Source organism: Pan paniscus, chromosome 23 (assembly GCF_029289425.2).
Source record: "Pan paniscus chromosome 23, NHGRI_mPanPan1-v2.0_pri, whole genome shotgun sequence".
Taxonomy (NCBI): Eukaryota; Metazoa; Chordata; class Mammalia; order Primates; family Hominidae; genus Pan; species Pan paniscus.
Window position 1 is genome coordinate 63,215,573 of NC_085927.1, and position 17,427 is coordinate 63,232,999.

Below are 17,427 nucleotides of genomic sequence, written 5' to 3' on the forward strand. Positions count from 1 at the left end.
TTCATGTTTATACAGATGACTGTATAGGTATTTGCATGTTTTTACAGATGGCATTGTAGATATTTCCATGTTTATATAGATAGCAGTGTAGACATTTCCATGTTTATACAGATGGCGGTGTAGATATTTCCATGTTTATAGAGATAGCGGTGTAGATATTTCCATATTTATACAGATAACGGTGCAGATATTTCCATGTTTATACTGATAGCAGTGTAAATATTTCCATGTTTATACAGATCACGGTGTAGATATTTCCATGTTTATAGAGATAGCGGTGTAGATATTTCCATGTTTATACAGATAGCGATGTAGATATTTCCATGTTTATACAGACCGCGGTGTAAATATTTCCGTGTTTATACAGATAGCGTTGCAGATATTTCCATCTTTGTACAGATGGCGGTGTTGATATTTCCATCTATACACAGATGACCGTGTAGATATTTCCATGTTTATACAGATGGCGGCGCAGATATTTCTATGGATATGTAGATGGCGGTGTAAATATTTCCGTGTTTATACAGAAAGCGGTGTAGTTATTTCCATGTTTATATAGATAGCGGTGTAGATATTTCCATGTATATACACATGGCTGAGTAGATATTTCCATGTTTCGACAGATGGCGGTGTAGATTTTCCATGTTTATACAGATAACTTTGTAAGTATTTCCATGTTTATACAGATGGCGGTGTATATTTTTCGATGTTTATAGAGATAGCAGTGGAGATATTTCCACGTTTATACAGATAGCGGTGTAGATATTTCCATGTTTATACTGATCGCGGTGTAGATATTTCCATGTTTATAGAAATGGCGGTGTAGTTATTTCCATGTTAGTAGAGATAGAGGTGATGATTTTTCCATGTTTATAGAGATAGCGGTTTGGATATTTCCATGTTTATACAGATAAGAGTGTAGATATTTCCATGTTTATAGAGATGGCGGTGTAGATATTTCAATGTTTATACAGATCACGGTGTAGATGTTTCCATGTTTATACAGATCATGGTGTACATATTTCCATGTTTATACAGATCGCGGTGTTGATATTACCATGTTTATAGGGATAGTGGTGCAAATATTTCCACATTTATACAGACAGCGGTGTAGTTATTAGCATGTTTATACAGATATCGTTGTAGATATTTCCATGTATAAACAGATGTCTGTGTATATATTTCCATGTTTAAACAGATGGCGGTGTAGATATTTCCTTGTTTACACAAATAGCTCTGTAGTTATTTCCATGTTTATACAGATAGCGGTGTAGATATTTCCATGTATATACAGATGGCTGTGTACATATTTCCATGTTGATACAGCTGGCTGTGTAGATATTTCCATGTTTATACAGATGACTTTGTAGGTATTTCCATGTTTATACAGATGGCGGTGAAGTTATTTCCAAGTTTATAGAGATAGCTGTGTAGAAATTTCCATGTTTATACAGATCGCGGTGTAGATATTTCCATGTTTATGCAGATGGCGGTGTAGATATTTCCAAGTTTATACAGATCGCAGTGTAGTTATTTCCATGTTTATACAGATAGCGGTGTAGATATTTCCATGTTAATACAGTTAGCGCTGTAGATATTTCCATGTTTATAGAGATGGCGGTTTAGATATTTGCATGTTTATAGAGATGGCGTTGTAGATATTTCCATGTTTATAGAGATAGCGGTGTAGATATATCCATGTTCATAGAGATAGCAGTGAGGGTATTTCCATGTTTATACAGATAGCAGTGTAGATATTTCCATTTTTATAGAGATAGCAGTTTAGATATTTCATATTTATACAGATAGCGGTGTAGATATTTCCATGTTTATACAGATTGCGGTGTAGATATTTCCACGTTTATATACATGACTGTGTAGGTATCTCCATGTTTATACAGAGGGCTTTGTAGATATTTCCATGTTTATAGAGATAGCGGTGCAGATATTTCCATGTTTATACAGATAGCGGTGTAGATATTTCCATGTTTATACTGATCGCGGTGTAGATATTTCCACGGTTATAGACATGGCGGTGTAGATATTTCCATGTTCATAGAGATAGAGGTGTTGATTTTTCCATGTTTATAGAGATAGCGGTGTGGATATTTCCATGTTTTTACAGATGGGGTGAAGATATTTCCATGTTTATAGAGATGGCGGTGTAGATATTTCCATGTTTATACAGATCACGGTGTAGATGTTTCCATGTTTATACAGATAATGGTGAACATATTTCCATGTTTAAACACATTGCGGTGTTGATATTACCATGTTTATAGGGATAGCGGTGCAAATATTTCCACATTTATACAGATACCGGTGTAGTTATTAGCATGTTTATACACATATCGGTGTAGATATTTCCATGTATAAACAGATGTCTGTGTATATATTTCCATGTTTAAACAGATGGCGGTGTAGATATTTCCTTGTTTATACAAATCGCGGTGTAGTTATTTCCATGTTTATACAGATAGCGGTGTAGATATTTGCATATTTATACAGATGGCTGTGTAGATATTTCCATGTTTATACAGATGGCTGTGTAGATAGTTCCATGTTTATACAGACGGCTGTGTAGATATTTCCATGTTTATACAGATGACTTTGTAGTTATTTCCATGTTTATACAGATGGCGGTGTAGATTTTTCCATGTTTATAGAGATAGCTGTGTAGATATTTCCATGTTTATACAGATCACGGTGTAGATATTTCCATGTTTATACAGATCGCGGTGTTGATAATACCATGTTTATAGGCATAGCGGTGCAAATATTTCCACATTTGTACAGATAGCGGTGTAGTTATTAGCATGTTTATATAGGTAGCGGTGTAGATATTTCCGTGTATAAACAGATCTCTGTGTACATATTTCCATGTTTAAACAGAGGACAGTGTAGATATTTCCTGGTTTATACAAATAGCGGTGTAGTTATTTCCATGTTTATACAGATAGCGGTGTAGATATTTCCATGTATATACAGATGGCTGTGTATATATTTCCATGTTTATACAGATGGCTTTGTAGATATTTCCATGTTTATACAGATGACTTTGTAGGTAATTCCATGTTTATACAGATGGCGGTGTAGGTATTTCCATGTTTATAGAGATAGCTGTGTAGTTATTTCCATGCTTATACAGATAGCGGTGTAGATATTTCCATGTTTATACAGATCGCGGTGTAGATAATTCCATGTTTACAGACAGCAGTGGAGATATTTCCATGTTTATACACATAGCGGTGTTCATATTTCCATGTTTACAGAGACAGCGGTGTAGGTATTTCCATGTTTATACATATAGCGGTGCAAATATTTCCATGTTTATACAGTTGCCTATGCAGATATTTCCATATTTATACAGAGGGCTGTGTAGATATTTCCATGTTTATACAGATGGCAGTGTCGATATTTCCATGTTCCTACACATGATTGTGTAGGTATTTCCATGTTTATACAGATGGCTTTGTAGATATTTCCATGTTTATAGAGATAGCGGTGTAGATATTTCCAGGTTTATAGAGATATCGGTGTAGATATTTCCATATTTATACCGATAACGGTGTAGAAATTTCCATGTTTATAGAGATAGCGGTGTAGATATTTCCATGTTTATAGAGATGGCGGTGTTGATATTTCCATCTATACGCAGATGGCCGTGTATATATTTCCATGTTTATACAGATGGCGGCGTAGATATTTCTACGGATATGCAGATGGCGGTGTAGATATTTCCATGTTTATACAGATAGCGGTGTAGCTATTTCCATGTTTACACAGATGGTGGTGTAGATATTTCCGTGTTTATACACATGGCGGGGTAGATACTTCCATCTTTATGGAGATGGCAGTGTAGATATTTTCATGTTTATAGAGATGGCGGTGTAGATATTTCCATATATATAGAGATAGCGGTGTAGATATTTCCATTTTCTACAGATTGCAGTGTGGATATTTCCATGTCCATACAGATGGCGCTGTAGATATTTCCATATTTATACAGATGTCTGTGTAGATATTTCCATGTGTATACAGATGGTATTGTAGGTATTTCCATGTTTATACAGATGGTTGTGTAGATATTTCCATGTTTATTCAGATGACTGTGTAGATATTTCCATGTTTTTACAGATGGCAGTGTAGATATTTCAATGTTTATAGAGATGGCGCTGTAGATATTTCCATGTTTATACAGATAACGGTGGAGTTATTTCCATATTTATACAGATAGCGGTGCAGATATTTCCATGTTTATACAGATGCCTATGCAGATATTTCCATATTTATACAGCTGGCTGTGTAGATATTTCTATGTTTATACAGATGGCAGTGTAGATATTTAAATGTTCCTACACATGACTGTGTAGGTATTTCCATGTTTTACAGAAGTCTTTGTAGATATTTCCATGTTTATAGACATAGCGGTGCAGATATTTCCATGTTTATACAGATCCCGGTGTAGATATTACCATGTTTATACAGACCGCAGTGTAGATATTTCCATGTTTATAGAGATAGCAGTGTAGATATTTCCATGTTTGTACAGATGGGGGTGTTGATGTTTCCATCTATACACAGATTGCCATGTAGCTATTTCCATGTGTATACAGATGCCATTGTAGATATTTCCATGTTTATACAGATGGTGGTGTAGATATTTCCATGTTTACACAGATGACTATATAGGTATTTCCATGTTTATACAGATGGCAGTGTAGATATTTCCATGTTTATAGAGATAGCGGTGTATATATTTCCATATTTATACAGTTAACGGTGTAGAAATTTCCATGTTTACAGATAGCGGTGTAAATATTTCCATGTTTATACAGATCACGGTGTAGATATTTCCATGTTTATAGAGATAGCGGTGTAGATATTTCCATGTTTATTCAGATAGCGGTGTAGATATTTCCATGTTTATACAGACCGCGGTGTAGATATTTCCATGTTTATACAGATAGCAGTGCACATATTTGCATGTTTGTACAGATGGCGGTGTTCATATTTCCATCTATACACAGATGTCCGTGTATATATTTCCAAGTTTATACAGATGGCGGCGCAGATATTTCTATGGATATGTAGATGGTGGTGTAGATACTTCCATGTATATACAGATAGCGCTGTACTTATTTCCATGTTTATATAGAGAGCAGTGTAGATATTTCCATGTATGTACACATGGCTGTGTAGATATATCCATGTTTATACAGATGGCGGTGTAGATATTTCCATGTTTATACAGATAACTTTGTAAGTATTTCCATGTTTATACAGATCGCGGTTTTGATAATACCATGTTTATAGGCATAGCGGTGCAAATATTTCCATATTTGTACAGATAGCGGTGTAGTTATTAGCATGTTTATACAGATAGCGGTGTAGATATTTCCATGTATAAACAGATGTCTGTGTTCATATTTCCATGTTTAAACAGAGGGCGGTGTAGATATTTCCATGTTTATACAGATGACTTTGCAGGTATTTCCATGTTTATACAGATGGCGGTGTAGGTATTTCCATGTTTATACAGACAGTAGTGGAGATATTTCCACGTTTATACACTTTGCGGTGTACATATTTCCATGTTTATAGAGACAGCGGTGTAGGTATTTCCATGTTTATACATATAGCGGTGCAGATATTTCCATGTTTTTACAGTTGCCTATGCAGATATTTCCATATTTATACAGAGGGCTGTGTAGATATTTCCATGTTTATACAGATGGCAGTGTAGATATTTCCATGTTCCTACACATGACTGTGCAGGTATTTCCATGTTTATACAGATGGCTTTGTAGATATTTCCATGTTTATAGAGATAGCGGTGTAGATATTTCCATGTTTATAGCGATATCGGTGTAGATATTTCCATATTTATACAGATAACGGTGTAGAAATTTCCATGTTTATGCAGATAGCGGTGTAAGTATTTCCATGTTTATACAGATCACGGTGTAGATATTTCCATGTTTATAGAGATAGCGCTGTAGATATTTCCATGTTTATACAGATAGCGGTGTAGATATTTCCATGTTTATACAGACCGCGGTGTAGATATTTCCATGTTTATACAGATAGCGGTGTGGATATTTCCATGTTTGTAAAGATGGCGGTGTTGATGTTTCCATCTATACACAGATGACCGTGTAGATATTTCCATGTTTATACAGATGGCGGCGCAAATATTTCTATGGATATGTAGATGGCGGTGTAGATACTTCCATGTATATACAGATAGCGGTGTAGATATTTCCACGTTTATATAGAGAGCGGTGTAGATATTTCCATGTATGTACACATGGCTGTGTAGATATTTCCATGTTTATACAGAAGACTGTGTAGATATTTCCATGTTTTTACAGATAGCGGTGTAGATATTTCCATATTTACACAGATAGCGGTGTAGTTATATCCATGTTTATATAGATAGCGGTGTAGATATTTCTATGTATATACACATGGCTGTGTAGATATTTCCATGTTTATAAACATGGTGGTGCAGATATTTCCATGTTTATACAGATAACTTTGTAAGTATTTCCATGTTTATACAGATGGCGGTGTAGTTATTACGAAGTTTACAGAGATAGCAGTGGAGGGATTTCCATGTTTATACAGATAGCGGTGTAGATATTTCCATGTTTATACTGATCACGATGTAGATATTTCCATGTGTATAGAGATGGCGGTGTAGATATTTCCATGTTCATAGAGAAAGCGGTGTTGATTTTCCAAAGTTTATAGAGATAGCTGTGTGGATATTTCCATGTTTATACAGATAGGGGTGTAGATATTTCCATGTTTATACAGATAGCAGCGTAAATATTTCAATGTTTATACAGATCACGGTGTAGATATTTCCATGTTTATAGAGATAGCGGTGTAGATATATCCATGTTTATACAGATAGCGATGTAGATATTTCCATGTTTATACAGACCGTGGTGTAAATATTTCCATGTTTATACAGACAGCGTTGCAGATATTTCCATGTTTGTACAGATGGCGGTGTTGATATTTCCATCTATACACAGATGACCGCGTAGATATTTCCATGTTTATACAGATGGCGGCGCAGATATTTCTATGGATATGTAGATGGCAGTGTAAATATTTCCATGTTTATACAGAAAGCGGTGTAGTTATTTACATGTTTATATAGATAGTGGTGTAGATATTTTCATGTATATACACATGGCTGTGTAGATATTTCCATGTTTATACAGATGGCGGTGTAGATATTTCCATGTTTATACTGATAACTTTGTAAGTATTTCCATGTTTTTACAGATGGCGGTGTAGATATTTCCAAGTTTATACAGATAGCGCTGTAGATATTTCCAAGTTTCTGCAGATGGCGGTTTAGATATTTCCATGTTTACAGAGATGGCGGTGTAGATATTTCCATGTTTATAGAGATAGCGGTGTAGATATATCCATGTTCATAGAGATAGCAATGAGGATATTTCCATGTTTATACTGATAGCAGTGTAGATATTGCCATTTTTATAGAGACAGCGGTTTAGATATTTCATATTTATACAGATAACGTTGGAGATATTTCCATGTTTATACAGATAGCTGTGTAAATATTTCCATGTTTATACAGATCACGGTGTGGATATTTCCATGTTTATAGAGATAGCGGCGTAGATATTTCCATGTTTATACAGATAGCGGTTTAGATGTTTCCATGTTTATACAGACCGCGGTGTAGATATTTCCATGTTTATACAGACGGTGGTGTAGATATTTCCATGTTTATTCAGATGACTGTGTATATATTTCCATGTTTTTACAGATGGCAGTGTAGATATTTCAATGTTTATAGAGATGGCGCTGTAGATATTTCCATGTTTATACAGATCGCGGTGTAGGTATTTCCATGTTTATACAGATAGCGGTGTAGATATTTCCATGTTTTTACAGATATCGGTGTAGATATTTCCATGTTTACACAGATTGCGGTGTAGATATTTCCATCTTTCTACAGATGGCATTGTAGATACTTCCATGTATATGCAGGTGGCGGTGTAGATATTTCCATGTTTATATAGATGGTAGCGTAGATATTACCATGTTTATACAGATAGTGTTGTAGATATTTCCATGTTTATACAGATCGTGGTGAAGATATTTCCATGTTTATACAGATCGTGGTGTAGATATTTCCATGTTTATACAGATTGCGGTGTAGATATTTCCATGTTTATACAGATAGCAGTGTAGATATTTCCATGTATATACAGATAGCAGTGTAGATATTTCCATGTTTATAGAGATAGCGGTGTAGATATTTCCATGTTTATAGACATAGCGGTGTAGATATTTCCATGTTTATAGACATAGCGGTGTAGATATTTCCATGTTTATATAGATGGTGTTGTAGATATTTCCATGTTTATACCGATAGATGTGTTGGTATTTCCACGTTTATACAGATAGCGATGTAGATATTTCCATGTTTATACAGCTCACGGTGCAGATATTGATATCTTTATACAGATGGCATTGTAGATATTTCCTTATTCACACAGATGGCGGTGTAGATGTTTCCATGTTTTTACAGATGGCGGAGTAGTTAGTTCCATGTTTATGGAGATGGCAGTGTAGATATTTTCATGTTTATAGAGATGGCGGTGTAGATATTTCCATGTGAATACAGATGGCACTGTAGATATTTCCATATTTATACAGATGACTGTAGAGGTATTTCCATGTTTTACAGATGGCTGTGGAGATATTTCCATGTTTATATAGATAGCGGTGTAGATACTTACATGTTTGTACAGATGGCGTTGTTGATATTTCCATCTATACACAGATGGCCGCGTAGATATTTCCATGTTTATACAGATAGCGGTGTAGATATTTCCATGTTTTCACAGATGGTGGTGTAGATATTTCCGTGTTTATACACATGGCGGAGTAGATACTTCCATCTTTATGGAGATGGCAGTGTAGATATTTTCATGTTTATAGAGATGGCGGTGTAGATATTTCCATATTTATAGAGATAGCGGTGTAGATATTTCCATGTTTATACAGATGGCGGTGTAGATATTTCCATACTTATACAGATGTCTGTGTAGATATTTCCATGTGTATACAGATGGTATTGTACGTATTTCCATGTTTATACAGATGGTGGTGTAGATAATTCCATGTTTATTCAGATGACTGTGTAGATATTTCCATGTTTTTACAGATGGCAGTGTAGATATTTCAATGATTATAGAGATGGCGCTGTAGATATTTCCATGTTTAGACAGATCGCGGTATAGTTATTTCCATGTTTATACAGATAGCGGTGTAGATATTTCCTTATTTTCACAGATGGTGGTGTAGATATTTCCGTGTTTATACACATGGCGGAGTAGATACTTCCATCTTTATGGAGATGGCAGTGTAGATATTTTCATGTATATAGAGATGGCGGTGTAGATATTTCCATATTTATAGAGATAGCGGTGTAGATATTTCCATCTTTCTACAGATGGCAGTCTAGATATTTCCATGTTTATACACATGGCGTTGTAGATATTTCCATACTTATACAGATGTCTGTGTAGATATTTCCATGTTTATACAGATGGTATTGTAGGTATTTCCATGTTTATACAGATGGTGGTGTATTTATTTGCATGTTTATTCAGATGACTGTGTATATATTTCCATGTTTTTACAGATGGCAGTGTAGATAGTTCAATGTTTATAGAGATGGCGCTGTAGATATTTCCATGTTTATACAGATCGTGGTGTAGATATTTCCATGTTTATACAGATAGCGGTGTAGATATTTCCATGTTTTTACAGATATCGGTGTAGATATTTCCATGTTTACACAGATTGCGGTGTAGATATTTCCATCTTTCTACAGATGTCATTGTAGATATTTCCATGTTTATGCAGGTGGCCGTGTAGATATTTCCATGTTTATATAGATGGTGGTGTAGATATTTCCATGTTTATACAGATAGCGGTGTAGATATTTCCATGTTTATACAGATCGTGGTGAAATATTTCCATGTTTATACAGATCGCGGTGTAGATATTTCCATGTTTATACAGAGAGCAGTGTAGATATTTCCATGTTTATACAGATAGCGGTGTAGATATTTCCATGTTTATAGAGATAGCGGTGTAGATATTTCCATGTTTATAGACATAGCGGTGTAGATATTTCCATGATTATATAGATGGCGTTGTAGATATTTCCATGTTTATACCGATAGATGTGTTGGTATTTCCACGTTTATACAGATAGTGATGTAGATATTTCCATGTTTATACAGCTCACGGTGCAGATATTTCTATCTTTATACAGATGGCATTGTAGGTATTTCCTTATACACACAGATGGCGGTGTAGATGTTTCCATGTTTATACAGATGGCGGAGTATTTAGTTCCGTGCTTATGGAGATGGCAGTGTAGATTATTTCATGTTTATAGAGATGGCGGTGTAGACATTTCCATGTTTATAGAGATAGCAGTGTAGATATTTACATGTTTATACAGATGGCTGTGTAGATATTTCCATGTGTATACAGATGGCGTTGTAGATTTTTCCATGTTTATACAGATGACTGTAGAGGTATTTCCATGTTTTACAGATGGCTGTGCAGATATTTCCATGTTTATAGAGATAGCGGTGTAGATATTTCCATGTTTGTACAGATGGCGTTGTTGATATTTCCATCTATACACAGATGGATATGTAGATATTTCCATGTTTACACAGATTGCGGTGTAGATATTTCCATCTTTCTACAGATGGCATTGTTGATATTTCCATGTTTATGCAGATGGCGGTGTATATATTTCCATGTTTATATAGATGGTGGTGTAGATATTACCATGTTTATACAGATAGCGGTGTAGATATTTCCATGTTTATACAGATCGTGGTGAAGATATTTCCATGTTTATACAGATCGCGGTGCAGATATTTCCATGTTTATGCAGATCGCGGTGTAGATATTTCCATGTTTATACAGATAGCGGTGTAGCTATTTCCATGTTTATACAGATAGCGGTGTAGATATTTCCATGTTTATAGAGATAGAGGTGTAGGTATTTCCATGTATATAGACATAGGAGTGTAGATATTTCCATGTTTATATAGATGGCGTTGTAGATATTTCCATGTATATACCGATAGATGTGTCAGTATTTCAACGTTTATACAGATAGCGATGTAGTTATTTCCATGTTTACACAGCTCGCGGTGCAGATATTTATATCTTTTTACAGATGGCATTGTAGATATTTCCTTATTCACACAGATGGCGGTGTAGATGTTTCCATGTTTATACAGATGGCGGAGTTGTTAGTTTCATGTTTACGGAGATGGCAGTGTAGATATTTTCATGTTTATAGAGATGGCGGTGTAGATATTTCCATGTTTATAGAGATAGCAGTGTAGGTATTTACATGTTTATACAGATGGCTGTGTAGATATTTCCATGTGTATACAGATGGCATTGTAGATATTTCCATGTTTATACAGATGACTGTAGAGGTATTTCCATGTTTTACAGATGGCTGTGCAGATATTTCCATGTTTATAGAGATAGCGGTGTCGATATTTCCATGTTTGTACAGAGAGCGTTGTTGATATTTCCATCTACACAGATGGCCGTGTAGATAATTCCATGTTTATACAGATGGCAGCGCAGATATTTCCATGGACATGCAGATGGCTGTGTAGATATTTCCATGTTTATACAGAGAGCGGTGTAGATATTTCCATGTTTTCACAGATGGTGGTGTAGATAATTCCGTGTTTATACACATGGCGGAGTAGATATTTCCATCTTTATGGAGATGGCAGTGTAGATATTTTCATGTTTATAGAGATGGCGGTGCAGATATTTCCATATTTATAGAGATAGTGGTGTTGATATTTCCATCTTTCTACAGATGGCAGTGTAGATATTTCCATGTTTATACAGATGGCGGTGTAGATATTTCCATACTTATAGAGATGTCTGTGTAGATATTTCCATGTGTATACAGATGGTATTGAAGGTATTTCCATGTTTATACAGATGGTGGTGTAGATATTTCCATGTTTATTCAGATGACTGTGTAGATATTTCCATGTTTTACAGATGGCTGTGTAGATATTTCAATGTTTATAGAGATGGTGCTGTAGATATTTCCATGTTTATACAGATCGCGGTGTAGATATTTCCATGTTTATACAGATAGCGGTGTAGATATTTCCATGTTTATACAGATAGCGGTGAAGATATTTCCATGTTTTTACAGATATCGATGTAGATATTTCCATGTTTACACAGATTGTGGTGTAGATATTTCCATCTTTCTACAGATGGCATTGTAGATATTTCCATGTTGATGCAGATGGCGGTGTAGATATTTCCATGTTTATATAGATGGTGGTGTAGATATTACCATGTTTATACAGATAGCGGTGTAGATATTTCCATGTTTACACAGATCGTGGTGAAGATATTTCCATGTTTATACAGATCGCGGTGTAGATATTTCTATGTTTATACAGATCGCGGTGTAGATATTTCCATGTTTATACAGATAGCGGTGAAGATATTTCCATGTTTTTACAGATATCGATGTAGATATTTCCATGTTTACACAGATTGTGGTGTAGATATTTCCATCTTTCTACAGATGGCATTGTAGATATTTCCATGTTTATGCAGATGGCGGTGTAGATATTTCCATGATTATATAGATGGTGGTGTAGATATTACCATGTTTATACAGATAGCGGTGTAGATATTTCCATGTTTATACAGATCGTGGTGAAGATATTTCCATGTTTATACAGATCGCGGTGTAGATATTTCCATGTTTATACAGATCCCTGTGTAGATATTTCCATGTTTATACAGATAGCGGTGTAGATATTTCCATGTTTATACAGATAGCGGTGTAGATATTTCCATGTTTATAGAGATAGTGATCTAGGTATTTCCATGTTTATAGACATAGCGGTGTAGATATATCCATGTTTATATAGATGGCGTTGTAGATATTTCCATGTTTAAACCGATAGATGTGTTGGTATTTCCACGTTTATACAGATAGCGATGAAGATATTTCCATGTTTATACAGCTCGCGTTGCAGATATTTATATCTTTATACAGATGGCATTGTAGATATTTCCTTATTCACACAGATGGCGGTGTAGATATTTCCATGTTTATACAGATGGCGGAGTAGTTAGCTCCATGTTTATGGAGATGTCAGTGTAGATATTTTCATGTTTATAGAGATGGCGGTGTAGATATTTCCATGTTTATACAGATAGCGGTGTCGATATTTCCATGTTTGTACAGATGACGTTGTTGATATTTCCATCTATACACAGATGGCCGTGTAGATATTTCCATGTTTATACAGATGGCAGCGTACATATTTCCATGGACATGCAGATGGCGGTGTAGATATTTCCATGTTTTCACAGATGGTGGTGTAGATATTTCCGTGTTTATACACATGGCGGAGTAGATACTTCCATCTTTATGGAGATGGCAGTGTAGATATTTTCATGTTTATAGAGATGGCGTTGTAGATATTTCCATATTTATAGAGATAGCGGTGTAGATATTTCCATCTTTCTACAGATGGCAGTGTAGATATTTCCATGTTTATAAAGATGGCGGTGTAGATATTTCCATAATTATAGAGATGTTTGTGTAGATATTTCCATGTGTATACAGATGGTATTGTAGGTATTTCTATGTTTATACAGATGGTGGTGTAGATATTTCCATGTTTATTCAGATGACTGTGTAGATATTTCCATGTTTTACAGATGGCAGTGTAGATATTTCAATGTTTATAGAGATGGCGCTGTAGATATTTCCATGTTTATACAGATCGCCGTATAGATATTTCCATGTTTATACAGATAGCGGTGAAGATATTTCCATGTTTTTACAGATATCGATGTAGATATTTCCATGTTTACACAGATTGTGGTGTAGATATTTCCATATTTCTACAGATGGCATTGTAGATATTTCCATGTTTATGCAGATGGCGGTGTAGATATTTCCATGTTTATATAGATGGTGGTGTAGATATTACCATGTTTGTACAGATAGCGGTGTATATATTTCCATGTTTATACAGATCGTGGTGAAGATATTTCCATGTTTATACAGATCGCGGTGTAGATATTTCCATGTTTATACAGATTGCTTTGTAGATATTTCCATGTTTATACAGATAGCGGAGTAGATATTTCCATGTTTATACAGATAGCGGTGTAGATATTTCCATGTTTATAGAGATATCGATGTAGGTATTTCCATGTTTATAGACATAGCGGTGTAGATATTTCCATGTTTATATAGATGGTGTTGTAGATATTTCCATGTTTAAACCGATAGATGTGTTGGTATTTCCACATTTATACAGATAGCGATGCAGATATTTCCATGTTTATACAGCTCGTGGTGCAGATATTTATATCTTTATACAGATGGAATTGTAGATATTTCCTTATTCACACAGATGGCGGTGTAGATGTTCCCATGTTTATACAGATGGCGGAGTAGTTAGTTCCATGTTTATGGAGATGGCAGTGTAGATATTTTCATGTTTATAGAGATGGCGGTGTAGATATTTGCATGTTTATAGAGATAGCAGTGTAGATATTTACATGTTTATACAGATGGCTGTGTAGATATTTCCACGTGTATACAGATGGCATTGTAGATATTTCCATGTTTATACAGATGACTGTAGAGTTATTTCCATGTTTTACAGATGGCTGTGCAGATATTTCCATGTTTATACAGATAGCGGTGTAGATATTTCCATGTTTGTACAGATGGCATTGTTGACATTTCCATCTATACACAGATGGCCGTGTAGATATTTCCATGTTTATACAGATGGCAGCATAGATATTTCCATGGACATGCAGATGGCAGTGTAGATATTTCCATGCTTATACAGATAGCGGTGTAGATATTTCCATGTTTTCACAGGTGGTGGTGTAGATATTTCCGTGTTTATACACATGGCGGAGAAGATACTTCCATCTTTATGGACATGGCAGTGTAGATATTTTCATGTTTATAGAGATGGCGGTGTAGATATTTCCATATTTATAGAGATAGCGGTGTAGATATTTCCATCTTTCTTCAGATGGCAGTGTAGATATTTCCATGTTTATACAGATGGCCGTGTAGATATTTCCATACTTATACAGATGTCTGTGTAGATATATCCAAGTGTATACAGATGGTATTGTAGGTGTTTCCATGTTTATACAGATGGTGGTGTAGATATTTCCAGGTTTACTCAGATAACTTTGTAGATATTTCCATGTTTTTACAGATGGCAGTGTAGATATTTCAATGTTTATAGAGATGGCGCTGTAGATATTTCAATGTTTATACAGATCTCGGTTTAGATATTTCCATGTTTTTACAGATATCGGTGTAGATATTTCCATGTTTACACAGATTGCAGTGTAGATATTTCCATCTTTCTACAGATGGCATTGTAGATATTTCCATGTTTATGCAGATGGCGGTGTAGATATTTCCATGTTTATATAGATGGTGGTGTAGATATTTCCATGTTTATACAGATCGCGGTGTAGATATTTCCATGTTTATACAGATAGCGGTGTAGATATTTCCATGTTTTTACAGATATCGGTGTAGATATTTCCATGTTTACACAGATTGTGGTATAGATATTTCCATCTTTCTACAGATGGCATTGTAGATATTTCCATGTTTATGCAGATGGCGGTGTAGATATTTCCATGTTTTTATAGATGGTGGTGTAGATATTTCCATGTTTATACAGATAGCGGTGTAGATATTTCCATGTATTCACAGATGGTGGTGTAGATATTTCCTTGTTTATACACATGGCGGAGTAGATACTTCCATCTTTATGGAGATGGCAGTGTAGATATTTTCATGTTTATAGAGATCGCGGTGTATATATTTCCATATTTATAGAGATAGCGGTGTAGATATTTTCATCTTTCTACAGATGGCAGTGTAGATATTTCCATTTTTATACAGATGGCGGTGTAGATATTTCCATACTTATACAGATGTCTGTGTAGATATTTCCATGTGTATACAGATGGTATTGTAGATATTTCCATGTTTATACAGATGGTGGTGTAGATATTTCCATGTTTATTCTGATGACTGTGTAGATATTTCCATGTTTTTACAGATGGCAGTGTAGATATTTCCATGTTTATAGAGATCGCACTGTAGTTATTTCCATGTTTATACAGATCACGGTGTAGATATTTCCATGTTTATACAGATAGCGGTGTAGATATTTCCATGTTTTTACAGATATTGGTGTAGATATTTCCATGTTTACACAGATTGCGGTGTAGATATTTCCATCTTTCTACAGATGGCATTGTAGATATTTCCATGTTTATACAGATAGCGGTGTAGATATTTCCAAGTTTGTACAGATGGCGGTGTTGATGTTTCCATCCATACACAGATTGCCATGTAGGTATTTCCATCTGTATACAGATGGCATTGTAGATATTTCCATATTTATACAGATGGAGGTGTAGATATTTCCATGTTTATACAGATGACTGTATAGGTATTTCCATGTTTTTACAGATGGCATTGTAGATATTTCCATGTTTACAGAGATAGCAGTGTAGATATTTCCGTGTTTATACAGATGGCGATGTAGATATTTCCATGTTTATAGATGTAGCCGTGTAGATATTTCCATATTTATACAGATAACGGTGTAAATATTTCCATGTTTATACAGATAGCAGTGTAAATATTTCCATGTTTATACAGATCACGGTGTAGATATTTCCATGATTATAGAAATAGCGGTGTAGATATTTCCATGTTTATACAGACAGCGGTTTAGCTATTTCCATGTTTATACAGTCCACGGTGTAGGTATTTCCATGTTTATACAGATGGCGGTGCAGATTTTTCCATGTTTGTACAGATGGCGGTGTTGATATTTCCATGTATACACAGATGGCCGTGTAGATATTTCCATGTTTATACAGATAGCGGTGTAGTTATTTCCATTTTTATATAGATAGCGGTGTAGATATTTCCATGTATATACACATGGCTGTGTAGATATTTCCATGTTTATACAGATGACGTTGTAGATATTTCCATGTTTATACCGATAACTTTGTAAATATTTCCATGTTTATACAGATGGCAGTGTAGATATTTCGATGTTTATAGAGATAGCAGTGGAGATATTTCCATGTTTATAGAGATAGCGGTGTAGATATTTCCACGTTTATACTGATCGCTGTGTAGATATTTCCATGTTTATACAGATCATGGAGTAGATATTTCCATGTTTATACAGATCGCGGTGTTGATATTACCACGTTTATAGGGATAGCAGTGCAAATATTAACACA